Here is a 16,550-nt window from a genome sequence, read left to right as displayed (position 1 = left end):
TGATCTGCCCGATTGTTCCCTTGGGCAGTAAAACAGTCTGATTTCTGGTGTCCTGGGCAGTGGGCAATGGCCACTGCTTTTGGTTCCAAGACAGCTTCTAGTAAGTCTCAAATTTCCTTAGCATATTTAATCTCCTTTTTCCCTGCAGTTAATAATCTTCTTTCTTTCCAGATGGCTCCATGCGCATGGACCACTGCAAAAGCATACTTGGAATCAGTAAAAATGGTTACTCTCTTGTCCTTACCTAGATGGAGGGCTCTCATCAGAGCTATAACTTCTGCTTTTTGCGCAGAGGTACCCGGTGCCAGGGCTCCTGCTTCCAGTGTTTTGATGGGTTACTACCGCATATCCAGCTCAGTGTTGTCCCCGTTCCATGAAACTGCTCCCATCCGTGAACATCTCAAGGTCTGGGTTTTCCAATGGCAGCTGTGTCAGATCAGGACGGCTGGAGTAAACTTGTTCAATTATCTGAATACAATCATGTACAGGTTCTTCAGTACTAGTGGGAAGTATAGTGGCTGTATTTAAGGTTGAGACTTCTTTCAGAGTGATGTTAGGATCGTGGAGCAGTATGGCTTGATACTTGCCTAGCCTCCCAGAGGTGAGCCAGTATCCTCCATTGTGTTCCAAAAGAGGAAGTACGCAGTGAGCAGTGTGCACAGTGGTGGGCTGGCCCAAAGTAAACTTTTCCGCCTCCTCTAACAAGTCACAGGAGGCTGCTACCTGTCTCAGGCAAACGGGCCATCCTTTAGTCACCATATCCACTTTTTCCGAGAAATAGGCAACAGGCCTTCTCATGTTACCCAAATTCTGGGTTAGTACCCTGAGGCCAGCTCCTTGCCTCTCATGAACAAACAGGTCAAATGGCTTTCTAATGTCTGGGAGGCCTAGAGCAGGTGTGGTAAGCAGCTTCTCTTTAATGGTTTGGAAGGCTCTATGGCATTCTCCAGTCCATTTAAGGGGTTCATTGTCTCCACCCTTGAGAGCCTCATAGAAGGGCTTAGCTATCAGTCCAAAGTTGGGGATCCAGATGTGGCAGAATCCTGCCATGCCCAGGAATCCTTGCAATTGTCTCCTAGAAGTAGGCACTGCTACCCTAGTCAGTGCTTCTCTCCTGTCAGGGAGTAGGCTTCTTTGCCCCGTGACAGTTCAAAACCCAGACATTTAACAGACAGCTGTGAGATCTGGGCCTTCTTCTTGGAGACCGTGTAGCCTCGCTCAGCTAAGTAATTTAGAGTCAGAATCGTGTTCTGGTCTGAGGCCTCTTTGGTCTTACTAGCGACCAGGATGTCATTCACATATTGGAGAAGAGCTCCATCTTTTAATCGGAGATCTCTCAAATCTCTGGCTAAGATTTCTCCAAAGATAGTGGAAGCATTTTTAAAGCCCCGAGGGAGGACAGTCCAACAGTACTGTTGTTTGGCTCTAGTCTCAGGATCCTCCCATTCAAAAGCAAATAGCTCCTGAGAGTCAGGACTCAAGGGTATGCAAAAAAATGCATCTAGGAGGTCCAGAACTGTAAACCAACTGAAATCTTCAGACAAGGTAAGCAAGGTATAAGGGTTGGGCACCACCAGATGGATATCCTCTGCGATCTGGTTAATTGTCCTTAAGTCTTGCACAAAGCGATATTCCTGTGAGCCAGTCTTCTGCACTGGGAAAATTGGGGTGTTTATGGGGACTGGCAAAGGCAGACGAGGTCATACTTGAGAAACGCAGTCAATAAGAGGTTGAATACCTCGCCTAGCATGATCCTTTAGTGGGTACTGCCTCAAATTTGGAATTTTCGACTCGGTATGAATTTTAACATGTGTAGGCACTGCTGTCTTTGCCCGTTCCAGCCTCTCATCCGCCCATACGTCCGGTCTTACCTATCGTAAGATTTCTTCTGGAATCTCTATTGGAGGCTCCTCAGTCCTGTAACAGCGCCGCTTGGAGGGCACAAGCCTATTCAGGTAGTACCTTAATGTCCATCCGTCCAGGTGCAAAGGTCACTCTGGCATTTAATTTGGTCAGCAAATCTCGTCCCAGCAATGGAACAGGACACTCAGACATGTACAAGAAGCTACCTTTTAAGTACATTTTTCCCATTTGCAGTCTAGGGGTTTGAGAAGTGACTTTTTCAAGGTTTCCCCTGAGACCCCCCACACTAGCATTGTCTATTCAGAGAGCTTAGAAAGCCCAACATTCAAAACTGAGAAAGTGGCCCCTGTATCAATCAGAAAGTCCAAAAGTCTATTTCCCACTGCCATAGTCACCTGGGGCTCTGCATGGGAAATCGTGACAAAGTCAGTGAGGTCGGGAGGAGCCCCTGGGCCCCGCCATTCTTGATCACTATCAGTGACCTGAGGCATTTGGCACACTGCCTGTGGCCCATCCTCTCAAAGGAATTTCCCTTAGGCTGGGGTATTCTTTTTTCCAATGGCCCTCCTTCTTACAGTAGGCACATTGGCGGGGTCCCACAGTAGGGTGTCCCTTGCGAATTGGAGTTGGGGGCCCAGGGCCGCCTACCTTAGGTCGGGTTCTTCCTTGTGGTGGGGCACGGGATGGTCCTTGAGTCAGGGCAGCAGCCAGCAGGGTGACTTGTTGTTTCGTCCTCCATTGCTCCTTTGTTTCTTGAACCTGGTCTCTGTTATTGAAAACTTTGAAGGCAATCTCAACTAATTGCGACATCTGCATCCCTAGGGCCCCTTCCAATCTTTGCAGTTTTTTGTGAATATCTGGGGCACTCTGATAAAAGTCATATTTACCATTTTTAAATTCTCTGCTGCCTCCTCTCTATATCTGTATATGGCCTATATGCCTCAAAAATTCTTTCTAAAATTTCCGTAGGGTCTTCATTAGGCTTTTGCTTTACCTCTTGTACTTTATTTAAGCTCCTTTGTTTTGGGACTCCTTTTCCAAGCTCTGTCAAAACACAGTCCCGATAATGTTCAAGTCTGGCTCTATCCCCCGCATTTACATCACAATTGGGGTCAGTTGTTGGCACTGCTAGGGCTGCCTCAGCCCTCACAGGGTTGCCTGGAGTTTCTGCATGTAGCCAATTTGCGTCCTCCCTAGCTTTTTCTAAAACCATCGGGCGCTCCTCAGAAGTGAGGAGCGTGTTCAATAGGTTTTGTACATCCGCCCAGGTCAGGTTATGGGTAGCAAAAATTGATGAAAAAATATTTTCCATTCTTTTTGGGTGATCTCTATAGGTAGGCATGTTATTCTTCCAGCTAAACAAGTCCAAAGTTGAAAAGGGAGAACGGACCCAAATTAGTCCCACCAGCTGCCCCATTGCAGCACCTATACCTCCAATGGGGACTTGCCTTAACAGATATTGCCCCACCTGGGTTTGGGCAGCTCCCTGGCCAAATTGCGTACCGCGGCGGGTATGGGAGGGGGAGACCATTCCTATATTTTGACCCTCAGAGACTGGGGGACCCTGAGCCTGAGGCTGTGGCTCAGGCGGTGGTGGTGGAGGAGCGACAGCACCACCATATGGGGGTGGAGGAGGAGCAGCTGGAGTATTCCGCTGAATTATCAGTAAATCATCCTCCTTTTCATTAGAATCAAGCAAAACAGGTTTTTTTTACCTTTCTCACTTGTTGAACCAAGATCTTACATCTCCTCTGCATAGGCTTATTCTGGTATAACAACATAAAGACTGAACATAAGGTATTTCATCCCATTTCTCTTCCCGTTTACAAAACCGGTCTAATTGGAAGATTTTATTATAATTTAAGGATCCATTTTCAGGCCATTCTTCTCCAGAGTCTAAAGCATATTGTGGCCATGCAGTGTTACAAAAAAATACCATCTTTTTCTTTTTCATAGACTCATAACTGAGAGTTGCCCAGTTTTGAAGAATGCAGCCTAAGGGGCTGCATGTGGGAATCAAGTTAGCATTTCCCATTGCTTCAGAATTTAGACACGGTGGTCAAAGTATACTTATGCTGCAGCTAGAACCAGATCTTGAAGTCACAGAGGGCGTCCCCTCCCAAACCTAGTCAAGAGCACTTCTGTGAGCGGATCCCCTAGTTCTTCCTTAAGACTGGGCATCCCCAAAACCAAGACCCTCACAATGAAGGTCAACCAAAGCTCCCTTTTCAGAAGACACGGAGGGCATCCCCTCCCAAACCAAGGCTTCCTTTTCGGAAGTCAAACCAGAAGGAAGAAGAAATAAGGATCCGGTTATTCGTACGGAAGTTACTCACCAAAAAGACGTCTTCCAAACCCAGAAACCGTCCCTCTAGTGCAAAGTGAAAATATGCGCCAAGGAGTCTGTAGTGGCAAGCCAGGGAAAGAATCCGGGAAGGGTCCCAGGAGAAGTGCTCCTGGCGGCTGCTGGGCTTGTCAAGGGCTGACGAGTCTCGGGCAAAAGGTCCACCTACGCTTACCTCCCGGCTGGCTCGCCAAATTGTTACCGAACCAGGTTCGTTTTGCCTGCCGCCCCGAAAGCCAATCACATAGACAACGAGATTGCAGAGAGAGAGAGTTTAATCACAAGGCAGCCGCATTAGGAAAGGGGAGAATGAGTCTCAAATCCGCTTCCCCAAAAATAGGGACTCAGGGATATTTATCTGGAAGGGGGCAAGGTGGTCTGAAATGTGGAGATAGATGATTGGAGGAAAGGAGAGGTGAGGTGATTGATGATCTGCGCAAGTGTAGTCAGACTTCATGCCTCTTCATAGGACGCGTGTTCACAAAATGGCAGCGTTGGCGTGACCCGAAGGTGGAGTTTTTAGCCTCTTGATGTCAAAAGGTCGCTTATAGGACATCTGCACGGGCCCAGTTGATGGGTTGGTGGTCGCAACCGGCCTGGCCTGAAGCGGACAAGGGGTTCAAATTCCTGAAAAACAGCTCAAACATCCATTACCATGGTGACTCAGGCTTCAAGGAGATGTTATCTATAGGAACCTAGTGGGAGTCAGAGAGCATATTGCCTAAATAGCACAGTTAACAATGGGCAGGTAAACAGCTAAAAGCTATAGCCAGTAATTGCAAAAAGGAAAAAAACTTTAGTCTTTAGTCCCTAGCTACTTAATCACCAATGGCCAACTTTTTGCTGGTTTCACATGAAATCTGACTATGCTTGTGCAGATCATCAATTACCTCACCTCTGCTCACATCCAATCATCTATCTCCACATTTCAGACCACCTTTCCCCTACCCCATAAATATCCCTGAGTCCCCATTATCGGGGAGGCGGATTTGAGACTTGTTCTCCCGTTTTCCTCACTTGGCTGCCTTGTGATTAAACCCTCTCTGCTGCCATCTCGTCATCTCAGTGATTGGCTTTCTGGGCGGCGGGTAGAAATGAACCTGGTTTGGTAACAAGACCAGAAGGAAGACAGGATTTGCTTTACACAGAGATTCATTGATCACATTAAGCATTTTGATCTTTATCCTAAGAGTACTGAGAAGCCCTTGGAATTGTTTGAAGCAAGAGACTGACAAGACCATATCTGAGTTTTGAAATGATCAGTCTGGCTGCCATGTGGAGAGTGGTTGAAAACAGCAAGTAAAAAGTGCTGCAGCATTAAGATTTGGCAGCACTTAAAATGCAAGATTTCACTGGAGTTTCCCTAATGACTTAGGGTTTTATGGGCTTTGTGATTGAAAGCTCTAGTTCTTGCTTTAAAGCCATAGTAGGTTCCTAAAAATAGGTGTAATTGGTGAAATTCAGTCTGAGTCCAAAGGCCTGAGAATCAGGGGAGCTGATAGTATAAATCTCAGTCCAAGGGCAGAAGAAGGTGAGATGTCCCAGCTCAAGCAGTGAGGCAGGAAAAAAAAGGGTAAATTCCTCCTTTCTCTGCCTTTTGTTGTATTCAAGCTCTCAGCCAATTGGATGATTCCCACCCACATTGGGGAGAGCAATCTACTTTGCTAAGACCACCAATTCACATACTAATCTCATCCCCAACACTCTCACAGACACACCCAGAAATCTGTTTAATCTGGGTACCCTACAGCCAGTCAAACTGACACGTAAAATTAGCCATCACACTACCCATTCCTCATTAATAATATATGTAGGTTTTCTTGTTACTTCTTAGGGGAAAGATGCAGTGAAAAGGGCCTACTGAGTTCTTCTCAGACAATTCTATTCACCCTCACCACGAGGTTGTATAATAGCTCTTAGCTCTGTCCTTCATGAGCTATGTGATCTTGGGGAAATTACAAAATTTCTGTGTACTTCAGTTTTCTGATCTCTACAGTTGGGATAAAGATGATAGTACCTATTTCATAGGGTTTGGGGGGAAGGTTAAATAAAAAGCAAATGAAGCTCTTAAAACAAGACCTGGTGTACAGTAAATGCTCCAGAAGTGTTAGCTGTTATTATTAATTGTTCTTCCTGGAGCACATCAAGTCTGGATTCAGCTAGTGTCCCCAAAATTCTGTTACATGCCTTGGCAAGGGCTTTATGAATTTGACCTTAACATTGATTTTTTAACATAAGAAATTGTGTCAGTTCCAGATTGGACAGAACATCTATCCTTCCTTATCAGACATTTCTTCTTCATGGTCTTATAAAGAACACCCAATAGGGTGTTTTAAATGATCTTTGTCCTTTTCTTCTATATACTTATGCAGCACAAGACTTCCAAAGCCTCGCAATGCAGAAGTCACAACAATCCAGGAACAGCCCAGGATATGCTCACACTTAACATACTTTATTATTCCAAGTAATAGGAGATACCAATATAAGATATAGGTAACACACAGATAATTTTACAGGGCAGATGCTTCTTATTAATTTACCCCATTACTGTAAAATCAAACTCTATGTTAAAATCTACTCTCCTAAAACATGTTATACCTACTCGAAGCAATAGCCATAGAGGTATAAATTATGCTTTCCATTTACTGTGAACAGATTTATTAACAAAGCCAAGCACAAGGTTAATTGTTAGGCTCTCTTTCAATGATCTCTTCCTTGATCTTCTGAATATCTGCCATCCCCACCAGTCAAGAAGATTTTGTAACTTTTTACTTTCTGTAGTTAGTATTGAAAAATCCATTTTTTCCAATATAAAATTAGATTAAATGTGCCTTTTCAAATTTATAAACCCTGGAAATTCTGAAACGACCTCTTGCTCTCCTTCTTCTTTGATCACTTCTTATTAATAGGCTATTCTAGCAATGTTATTACTCAAGTCTACAAATTATGTTCCTACGACATTTAAGGCCATCTACATCTAGCGAACTTAACTGCTATGCCACTGGGCCAGCCCCTGCATCTTTCTTTTACATTACTGCGGTTAGCATCATGTGTTTGTTTTTTATGTATTAATATCATTTAAGGTATTTTAATAGATAATTTTATTATTACTTACAACAAAAATGCAACTTGTAGGGGCCGGCCGGGTGGCGCAAGCGGTTAAATGCGCGCGCTCCGCTGTGGTGGCCTGGGGTTCACCGGTTCGGATCCTGGGCGCGCACCAACACCGCTTGACAAGCCATGCTGTGGCGGCGTCCCATATACAGTGGAGGAAGATGGGCATGGATGTTAGCCCATGGCCAGTCTTCCTCAGCAAAAAGAGGAGGATTGGTAGATGTTAGCTCAAGGCCGATCTTCCTCACACACACACAAAAAATGCAATTTGTCATCAGCAATAGTTCTTTCAAGTATTGCCCAAAAAAATAAACCTCAGGCCTCAGTTGGCCATCTTTAAAATCTAGAATATTGGACTGCAGACACTACTAAGACAAACAGATAGAATACAGTCTAGGACCTTTAGCCCTTCTCCTAGGTCCAGAAGAATGGTGATTAAAACAGACTAGTAGACTGATAGAGGGCAAAAACACAACCAAGATGAGAGAAAGGTTACACAAAAGTGAAGTAAAACAGCTAGAGAACATGATTGCCCCTGGCCCCCTAACACGTATCCCACACTAGCCAATCTTAAATCCTCACCATTAGAATCCCCTCTCAATATAATAGAAAGAACAGCAAACTCAGTGTCAGAAAACCTATGCTGTTAACTTGACCCTCTTTCTAACAGACTGTGTGGCTTTGGTCAAGTTCTTAGCATTTCAGAGACTCAGTGTAATGAAGGAACTGCACTAGATGACCTCTAAATTCTCTTACAAGCCTAAGTATCCATGCATCTAGAGAGAAACCCCAAAGCATGAGAATTACCCTACAGTAGAAACCATTTTACAGAAATAATTTTAAAAGCATCAATAATCAGGGATTTCCAAGATTTTAACTGCACCACTCAAAACCTTCCTCAGCCCTATCCTGTCTTGGCTCAAATGAGGTCATCCTGCTTAAAATTGTAATCTTTCCCTGACTGGCACACCCAGTCTCCTTCCTCTGCTGTTTTGCTCCGTAGCACTTCCCACCTTTTAACATATTAAATCATTTATTTTTTATGCTGTTGTCAATCTGCATGCCCCCACCACCAAATATAAGTTTTACCAGGGCAGGGGTTTTTGTTTGTTTTGTTCATGGATGTATGGCAAGGACCTAGAATAGCACATGACATATAGTAGGAGCTCAACTAACATTGTTGAATGGATGAATGAGAGAATTCCTAATACAAATTTAAAATGAAACATTCCCTAACTTAAGCTACAATTGTAAAATCAGATCTAATCAACTATGCATTGGTCTATTAGCATGATGTTCCTTACATATGGAAGTATATTTTAAGTAGATTTGTCTTTTGAAATAACACAAACCTTTTTTTAAAAAATGAGTGAATATCAGCTCTTCGAACTGACTTGACCTTGTTCCCAAGAGAGAGTTCATTTAAGATTAGGGAAGGTCAAAGTCAATGAATCATAAAGCAATTAAAAAGCTAAAAGGAAATGACATCTTTTTACGTGCTCTGAAGATTAAAAACCATTTAGGGTAATAATATTATTACGTTAGGAATTCCTCAGTGCTAATCTCTGAGGGCAAAAGGTCTGGCTATAAAGTAAGAAAGTGATTAAATGTATATATACTGGGATTGATCCAAGCAAATAAGTAGTGAACTTCAAAGAAATTTCCCTTTAGGAATAATCTTCAGAACAAATTTACTAAGCACACAAGAAAATTGGGCTCTTTCATAGCCATATTTCATTTTTAGCTGACACTCCTCTCAAGGAAGTCACTCACTAGTCTATTAATAATAACAATAACGACAAGAACAACAAAAGTAAACGTTCAGAATGTATACATCCAGGTGCTAAACTACCTGCTCTACATTCACCGTCTCATTTTACAAATGAGGAATTTCAGTTGCAGGGAGAATAAATAAATTGTCCAATGTCAAATGACCAGAACTTAAACTCAATCTGTTTAATGTTAAAGCCCATTCTCTTCACTGAAATGCCAGGTTCTCTTGTTTCCAAAACTTAAATTTATCATTCAAGGCAATATTTGCTACTATTGAGGACATTCAAAGCATATTTTTGTAGACTATAAAGACAAATCCAATCAAAAGTTCAAATTACTTTATTTCTTGGCAGCATCATCGAAATTGCTTCAGAGGTTCCTTGGGTATTTACTTTGAAAAGGGTAGTGGTCATTTTAGATGTAAAAGTTCAGTTTTGTTTGTAAAAAATAAAAACAAAATAATCACCCTGTATACTAAAATTATACTAATTCTTTTCACCCTTAAAAACACACATACACAACTTGAGGGACTTCGTGCAGGTTCATCTTCATATCACCAGCATCCAGCAGAGTGCCTGCCATATGCTTAGTTCTCAATAAAAATGTTAAGAAAAGAAAATCAAAAAAGAAATAATTGCTCCAGCTAAGGCCCTCTTTATTTGTTTGGATACGCTTTAAAATGTCAGATAGTGCTGTTAATGGGAATTTCTCTAGGTCCGTTCAACAGACAGAAATTGAGTACCTACTATGTGTGCTGTGCTTTGCATTAGGCACTAGCTGTACAGCATAAAAAAAAGAGACAAGATACCTACTCTCATAGAACTTCACCTCTTCAGGGGAGTGACAGTTAAGTCCTTAATTGGTCCTCCCCGCTCCTTATGATCTTCCTTGGGTAGAAGTACAGCCAGCTTGCAGTGTCCATGTGTTCCGCATCTGCGGATTCAACACCCGCAGATCGTGTAGGTACGATGTTTATGATCCGAGGTTGGTTGAATCCAAGGACGCGGAACCTGCCAGATGCCAAGGGCCCACTAAAGGACTTGAGCATCTGGGGAGTTTGGTATCTGTGGGGGTTCCTGGAACCAATCCCTCACGGATACCGGGGATGACTGCATCGTAGTTAGGAAAACTACCTGCAGGCCTTTGATCTTCTCCGATTGCTCCTTGAGGTTGACATGGAAACAGCAATTAGATAAAAATATATCCAAGTTACATGAAGAGTTGATGCCAAACCAAAGCTAGACTCCGGTTATTTCAGAGTACCATAGATTTTTTTATCACTCAAAGATTGTCTCTTTCTATTTTTGTCTCTTTCTCCCTCACCCCTTACCCCTTTCTCTCTTTCCTCAGAAACATGCTGCAGGAAGTTTTCAGAAATATGTGAAAATTTTGAAGAAATGTAGACTACCGTGAGTTCTCATTGTTACTTGTTTTAGCCAGTTAATTTTGGCCATCACTAAATGTGACTGTTTGCTCCTTAATGAACAGCAAAACACTAAACGTGACTGTTTGCTCCTTAATGAACAGCAAACCCCACTGAGAGATGGATAACAAGCCAGATCCTGGACTTTCTTCCTTATCCCCATCTCCATGCTTTATATAAAATTTCCTTTTATTGTATTCCATTGTAAAAATAATACACTTTTAACGTAGGAAATTTTAATATCCAAAATTAATTATAGGAATAATAGACTTTTAATATAGGAAATTTAATAAGCAGAAAAGTTTAAAGAAAAAAAACCTCATCTAACTTTCATCACTAAAAAACCCCACTCTTCACATTTTAATTTATTTCTTTCTAGAATTACTGTGATTAAATTGCTTTAGATAGTTAATATTATGCTGTCACAATTTTCCTGTCCTTTTTCCTTACATGTTAACATAGATATTTTCCAACATTATTACAAACTCTTTGTAAGCACACTTTATATTATACTTTAAGTAAATGTATCATAATTTACTCAGCCATTCATATGATGAGATGAAGTATTTAGGTCACTTCTTGTTTTTCACTGTTATCAAATAAAGCAGCAACAAACATCTTTGTGCCTGATTTTTTTTCTGTACTTTGCATTATTTCCTTAGGACAGATTTCCTAAAAGTCAATTAATGAGTCAAACATATTTAAGGTATATATTGCCACATTGTTTCCCTATTCATTTTAATAATTTTCACCTCCCACCTATTTTATTTAACTCTTTCCAACCTTGATAGTGTCATTTTTCGAAATGTCTCTGCTGTTTGAATCTGCATTTCTTTGTAGTTAGCGTGAACATTTCACTATATACTTCTTTGTTCTCCTGTGTACTATGCTTTTTTTTTTGGTGAGGAAGATTAGCCCTAAGCTAACATCTGTTGACAATCCTCTTTTTGCTGAGGAAGATTGGCCCTGTGCTAACATCCGTACCCATCTTCCTCCACTGTATACGTGGGACCGCCACAGCATGGCTTGATAAGTGGTGCGTATGTCCACGCCTGGGATCTGAACCTGTGAGGCCCGGGTCGCCAAAGCAGAGTGCTCGAACTTCACCACCACGCCACTGGGCTGACCGCACTATGGCCTTTTTTGTGTGAAGTGTTTATTTGTGTCTTTTGCCCACTTCTATTTGGGCTTTTGAATTTCTCTATCCATTTATATGAGCTCCTTGTGTATTAAGAATATTAACCCATTGTGATATCTGCAATGAATAGCTATTTGGTGAGTTGTTGCCTTTAAAGTTGAATTTATTCAAAATAATTTTTATGTTTTTAGCTTTATTTTATTATAATTATTTCCATGTTATTATTTACTTTCAATGCATCACCAGCCCTTTCCAGTGATTACACTTTTACTCAAGTTCTTGATTTTTACTCCTATCTTGGTATCCCATTGATCATCTCTAATAGGCTATCTGGGTAATAATACTATTTACTCAATACCAAGCACGTGTCAAATCTTACCTGATTTACTTCTTACTAAAACACTAGGTGGATTCTGTTATTTTCTCCATTTTAATGATGCAGAAATCAAAGTTTTGAGAAGCTGGGTAACCTGCCCAAAACCACTCAGCTGATAAGTGATGAAGTGGGAATTCAAACCCTCCTGAGCCCCACTTCATTCCCATCTTTCCCTTGATCTCACTCCCCTGTCCTCTCTCCCATTAATTCTGTAATTTATTAAAAAATTCTTCTTGTGCTATTATGGAGGATTTATTTTAATAGAGGACAGTGACTTACTCAGAGGGATGATTCTCTAAAGGAGTTTTAAGGCTGATAGAGGCTATAGGACTTTTGAAGCACCTAACGATTAGTTAGGCAGTTAACCTACCAGTCTAACTTCTATAAAGAGTCTCTGATATGAGACTCGCAACACCTCATATTTTCAACAACATTTATTTTATTTTATTTTTTTTGTAAGGAAGACCAGCCCTGAGCTAACATCCATGCCAATCCTCCTCTTTTTGCTGAGGAAGACTGGCCCTGAGCTAACATCTGTGCCCATCTTCCTCCACTTTATATGGGACGCCGCCTCAGCATGGCTGGACAAGCGGTGCCTCAGTGCGTTGGTGCGCGCCAGGGATCCAAACCCAGGCTGCCAGCAGCAGAGCGCACGCACTATGCCAGGGGGCGGCCCTCGACAACATTTATTGAATCTTTATTTTGTGCAAGTTGCTGCACTGTTAAAACATAAAAAGAAATTCATAATCACATAAAACATTAATAATAAATACAAAATGAGAGGTATGGATAATGAGCAGTAGGATTGGGGAGGGGTAGAAATCACTTCTGGCTAGTGTAAACAGAGAAGGGTTCAGGGAGGAGTAAAATTCAGGCTTCCATTTGCCATTATTGACACATGGTTACATGACTTAGTTTTTTTTTTTTTTTAATGTGAGGAAGATCAGCCCTCAGCTAACATCCATGCCAATCCTCCTCTGTTTTTGCTGAGGAAGATCGGCCCTAAGCTAACATCTATTGCCAACCCTCCTCCTTTTATTCTCTTTTTTCTCTCCAAAGGCCCAGCAGATAGTGGTATGTCATAGTTGCACATCCTTCTAGTTGTTGTGTGTGGGAGGCCGCCTCAGCATGGCCAGACAAGCGGTGCGTTGGTGCGCGCCTGGATCCGAACCCAGGGCGTCAGTAGCAGAGTGTGCACACTTAACCCCTAAGCCACAGCACCGGCCCCCATCACTTAGTTTTAAATTAAGTCAATTTGTTATCATTTGATCACCATTACACCCAAGTTGAGGCTGTTGCAGCATTAGTTAAAGGATGTCAAGAGAAATAACCTCTTTGGAGATGATTATAGTTACATGGCAATAAAGGTGTGGGGGTCCAGCCCCGTGGCGTAGCGGTTAAGTGTGCACGCTCTGCTGCTGGTGGCCTGGGTTCAGATCCTAGGCGCTCACCGACGCACCGCTTGTCCGGCCATGCTGTGGCAGTGTCCCATATAAAGTGGAGGAAGATGGGCATGGATGTTAGCTCAGGGCCAGTCTTCCTCAGCAAAAAGAGGAGGATTGGCATGGAGGTTAGCTCAGGGCCAATCTTCCTCACACACAAACAATAAAAATAAACAAAATAAATAAAAGTGTGAAATGGTATTTTATTTGTTCGTTTTCTTTATTATTTAGGTATTGGCTTTTTTCTCTATTACTCTATTGAAAATAATAGAGAAAAAATAAACGGAGCTACGTACATGAGTCCTGAAGAATGCCAAGGAAGGGCAAGAATAGACTGAGAAGGGGGTATCATTACTAACACATAGCACTTGTTGAGTGTTTGGGGTGGTTCAGGCACTGCACAAGCCTTTTAAACACACAAATGACTTAATATGCAATAATACTATAAGGTACTGTTATTACCTTCTCTTTACCTAAGAGGTAACTGAAAGGCAGAAAAGTTACGTAAGCTGTTCAAATCTACAGAGCAAAAACAGAAATGGTACTTGAATCTGTTTTCTGACTCTAAAGCCCAAACTGTTTACTGGCATCAGGTACTGAAAAAGAAAATTGTTGTAAATCAATTTAGTTTAAAGATTTACATGTGGAAAGGCACAGAGTAGGAAAAAAGAGCAAATCACCTGAGAGGTGAGTTGGGCTGAAATGGAATGAACAGGTATGCATGTATTGGGGGCGAGGGAGAGGGTTTAAGAAATGAGGTGGAGGGCTGGCCCAGTTGTGCAAGCGGTTAAGTGTGCGCTCTCTGCTGCGGTGGCCCCGGGTTCACCGGTTGGGATCCCAGGCACACACCGACGCACTGCTTGTTGGGCCACGCTGTGGCGGTGTCCTGTATAAAGTAGAGGAAGATGGGCACGGGTGTTAGTCCAGGGCCAGTCTTCCTCAGCAAAAAAGAGGAGGATTGGCATTGGATCTTAGCTCAGGGCTGGTCCTTCTCACAAAAAAAAAAAAAAAAAAAAGTGAGGTGGATGAGGAAGGTCAGAGAGAGGTAGTGTGTTGTAGTCCTCAAAAACTGCGTGGAAACTCAGATATGATGCAGTTGGTGGTAGGGAGCCATTGCAGGCGTTCTAAAATGGAGTCATAAGATGAAAATGTTTCATGGGGCTGGAAAAGACAGTGCAGTAGATGTGCTATAAGAGTGCACTACAGTGTAGGCTAGTGGTTAAGAGTGCAGTTGTGAGAGCTGGACTGCTTTCAAGTCCTGAGTCAGCCGCTTACCAATTTTGTGACTCTGGGCAAATAACATAAACCTCAGTTTCTTCCGCTGTAAAGTAGGAGTAACAACAATAGTACCTACTTCTTAGGGTTCTTGTGAGGATTAAATGAGTTCATCTCTTTCAAGTGCGTGGGACAGTATCTGGTACAAGGCCAGTGTTTTGTTAAATGTCACTTATTACTATTACCCCACAGGTATGTATAGGATAGACAGCAGCAGGGACACAAGTCTTGAGCGTTGGGAGAGTACAGACAAGGTGGAGAAAGGACTACACGCCGGTGGAGGACAGGAAGGTGCAGAATCACGGGGAAGCCACGTCAAAAAGGAAAAATAGCTGCTTGAATGAAGGCGTGTGAGGGAAGACTTGGAAAGGGGCTGCTTGGGTTTCACCGGAAATTAACGAAGCTCCCAGAGTCGCTGCCTAGCCCAGCCGTTAGGTATCACCAGGAGTGGTGGGCAGTAACGGGAGCCAGGAGTCAACATCTGAGAAGAAGTCAAGGACTGTGGCTTGGACGTGGCTAGAATTGTCCATTGTTTTAGGTCCATCATGTTTTATATCCATATTTTCACGTCAGTAGAGCAAAGAAATTCAAAAAAATATATTGGAAAGACAGAGCTTTATTAACAATTCTCTGGGCTATTCTGATCCTTAAACTATATATGTCCTTGACAGAGATTTTCACTTGAAACTCAAGCCTGTAGAAGTAGTACAATTGGCATAATATAATACTTTTTAAAATATCCTGCATTGTTTTAGAGAATATTTAAGGCAGTTTACAAGGATAAATATATATTTATAATAAATATAAATATATTTTTAATATATATTATACATAATATATAAATATAAATATATAAATTATATATTACATGATAAATATAAATACACATAATGTTACATATATTTTTATATATATATATAAAACATAATAAGATCACATAAACTAAAGGTGGGACAAAGTAAAACAAAGAGAGCAGAGGCTTGAATCAGAATAAAAATGCATCTGAGGGAGATGAAAGGTTTATACATTTGCCCCAGGTGGGCCACAGGGTTGACGTTAAGCCTTTAAGCAGTGAACCAATGCGGTACACATGCATATCCAGTTGGAACAGAGAGAAAAGTAGTGGCCTGTTAGAAAGCCTAATTAACAGTATGTGAGGAAAGAAACCTGATTGTACGGCTAAGAAAAAAATCCAGGCAAGGAAAATTTGGAGTAAAGGATGGAAAGAAAATCATGGCTTTGAAGTATGATTTACTTAAAGAAAGGAGGGAGAATACTCACACTTTGCAGTAGAAAATAAAAACATTTTCTTCTTTTAAACTTTTGCAGTGAGCCGACAGGCAACGCGTGTAAGTCAGAGGATGCAGACTAAAAGTCACAAAACCATCTATTTTCCCTAGATTTATAAGAAGTACAGAAAGCTCTGATGTGAATCAACTGCTTTATGAATTTGAATTGTGAAGATTGCACTTACTTTTCATCAATGTAGAAAATAGTGGACAAGAAAAAAATAGTAAATGGTAGCAGTAAATATGGAATGAAATTACAGCTAAAGTAATACGCTCAGATACACAATACTTACTTTAATAATCCGAAATAAAATGTAAGAGTTTTGAAATGCATTGGGAGAAACATGGGCATTGATCTGATGGCTAAAATTTGAAAATATTACATACTTTTAAATACTCTTTCTACCCTGAAATGTCTTATTTACATATTTAAAAACCTTTCTATTTATTTCCTTCCATTTATCTTCAAATAAAAGATGCACAGATACACCTCAGAAACTGTCAAACACACTG

Source organism: Diceros bicornis, chromosome 3, assembly GCF_020826845.1.
Source record: "Diceros bicornis minor isolate mBicDic1 chromosome 3, mDicBic1.mat.cur, whole genome shotgun sequence".
In the NCBI taxonomy this organism is placed as follows: Eukaryota; Metazoa; Chordata; class Mammalia; order Perissodactyla; family Rhinocerotidae; genus Diceros; species Diceros bicornis.
This window is presented reverse-complemented; position numbering follows the sequence as displayed.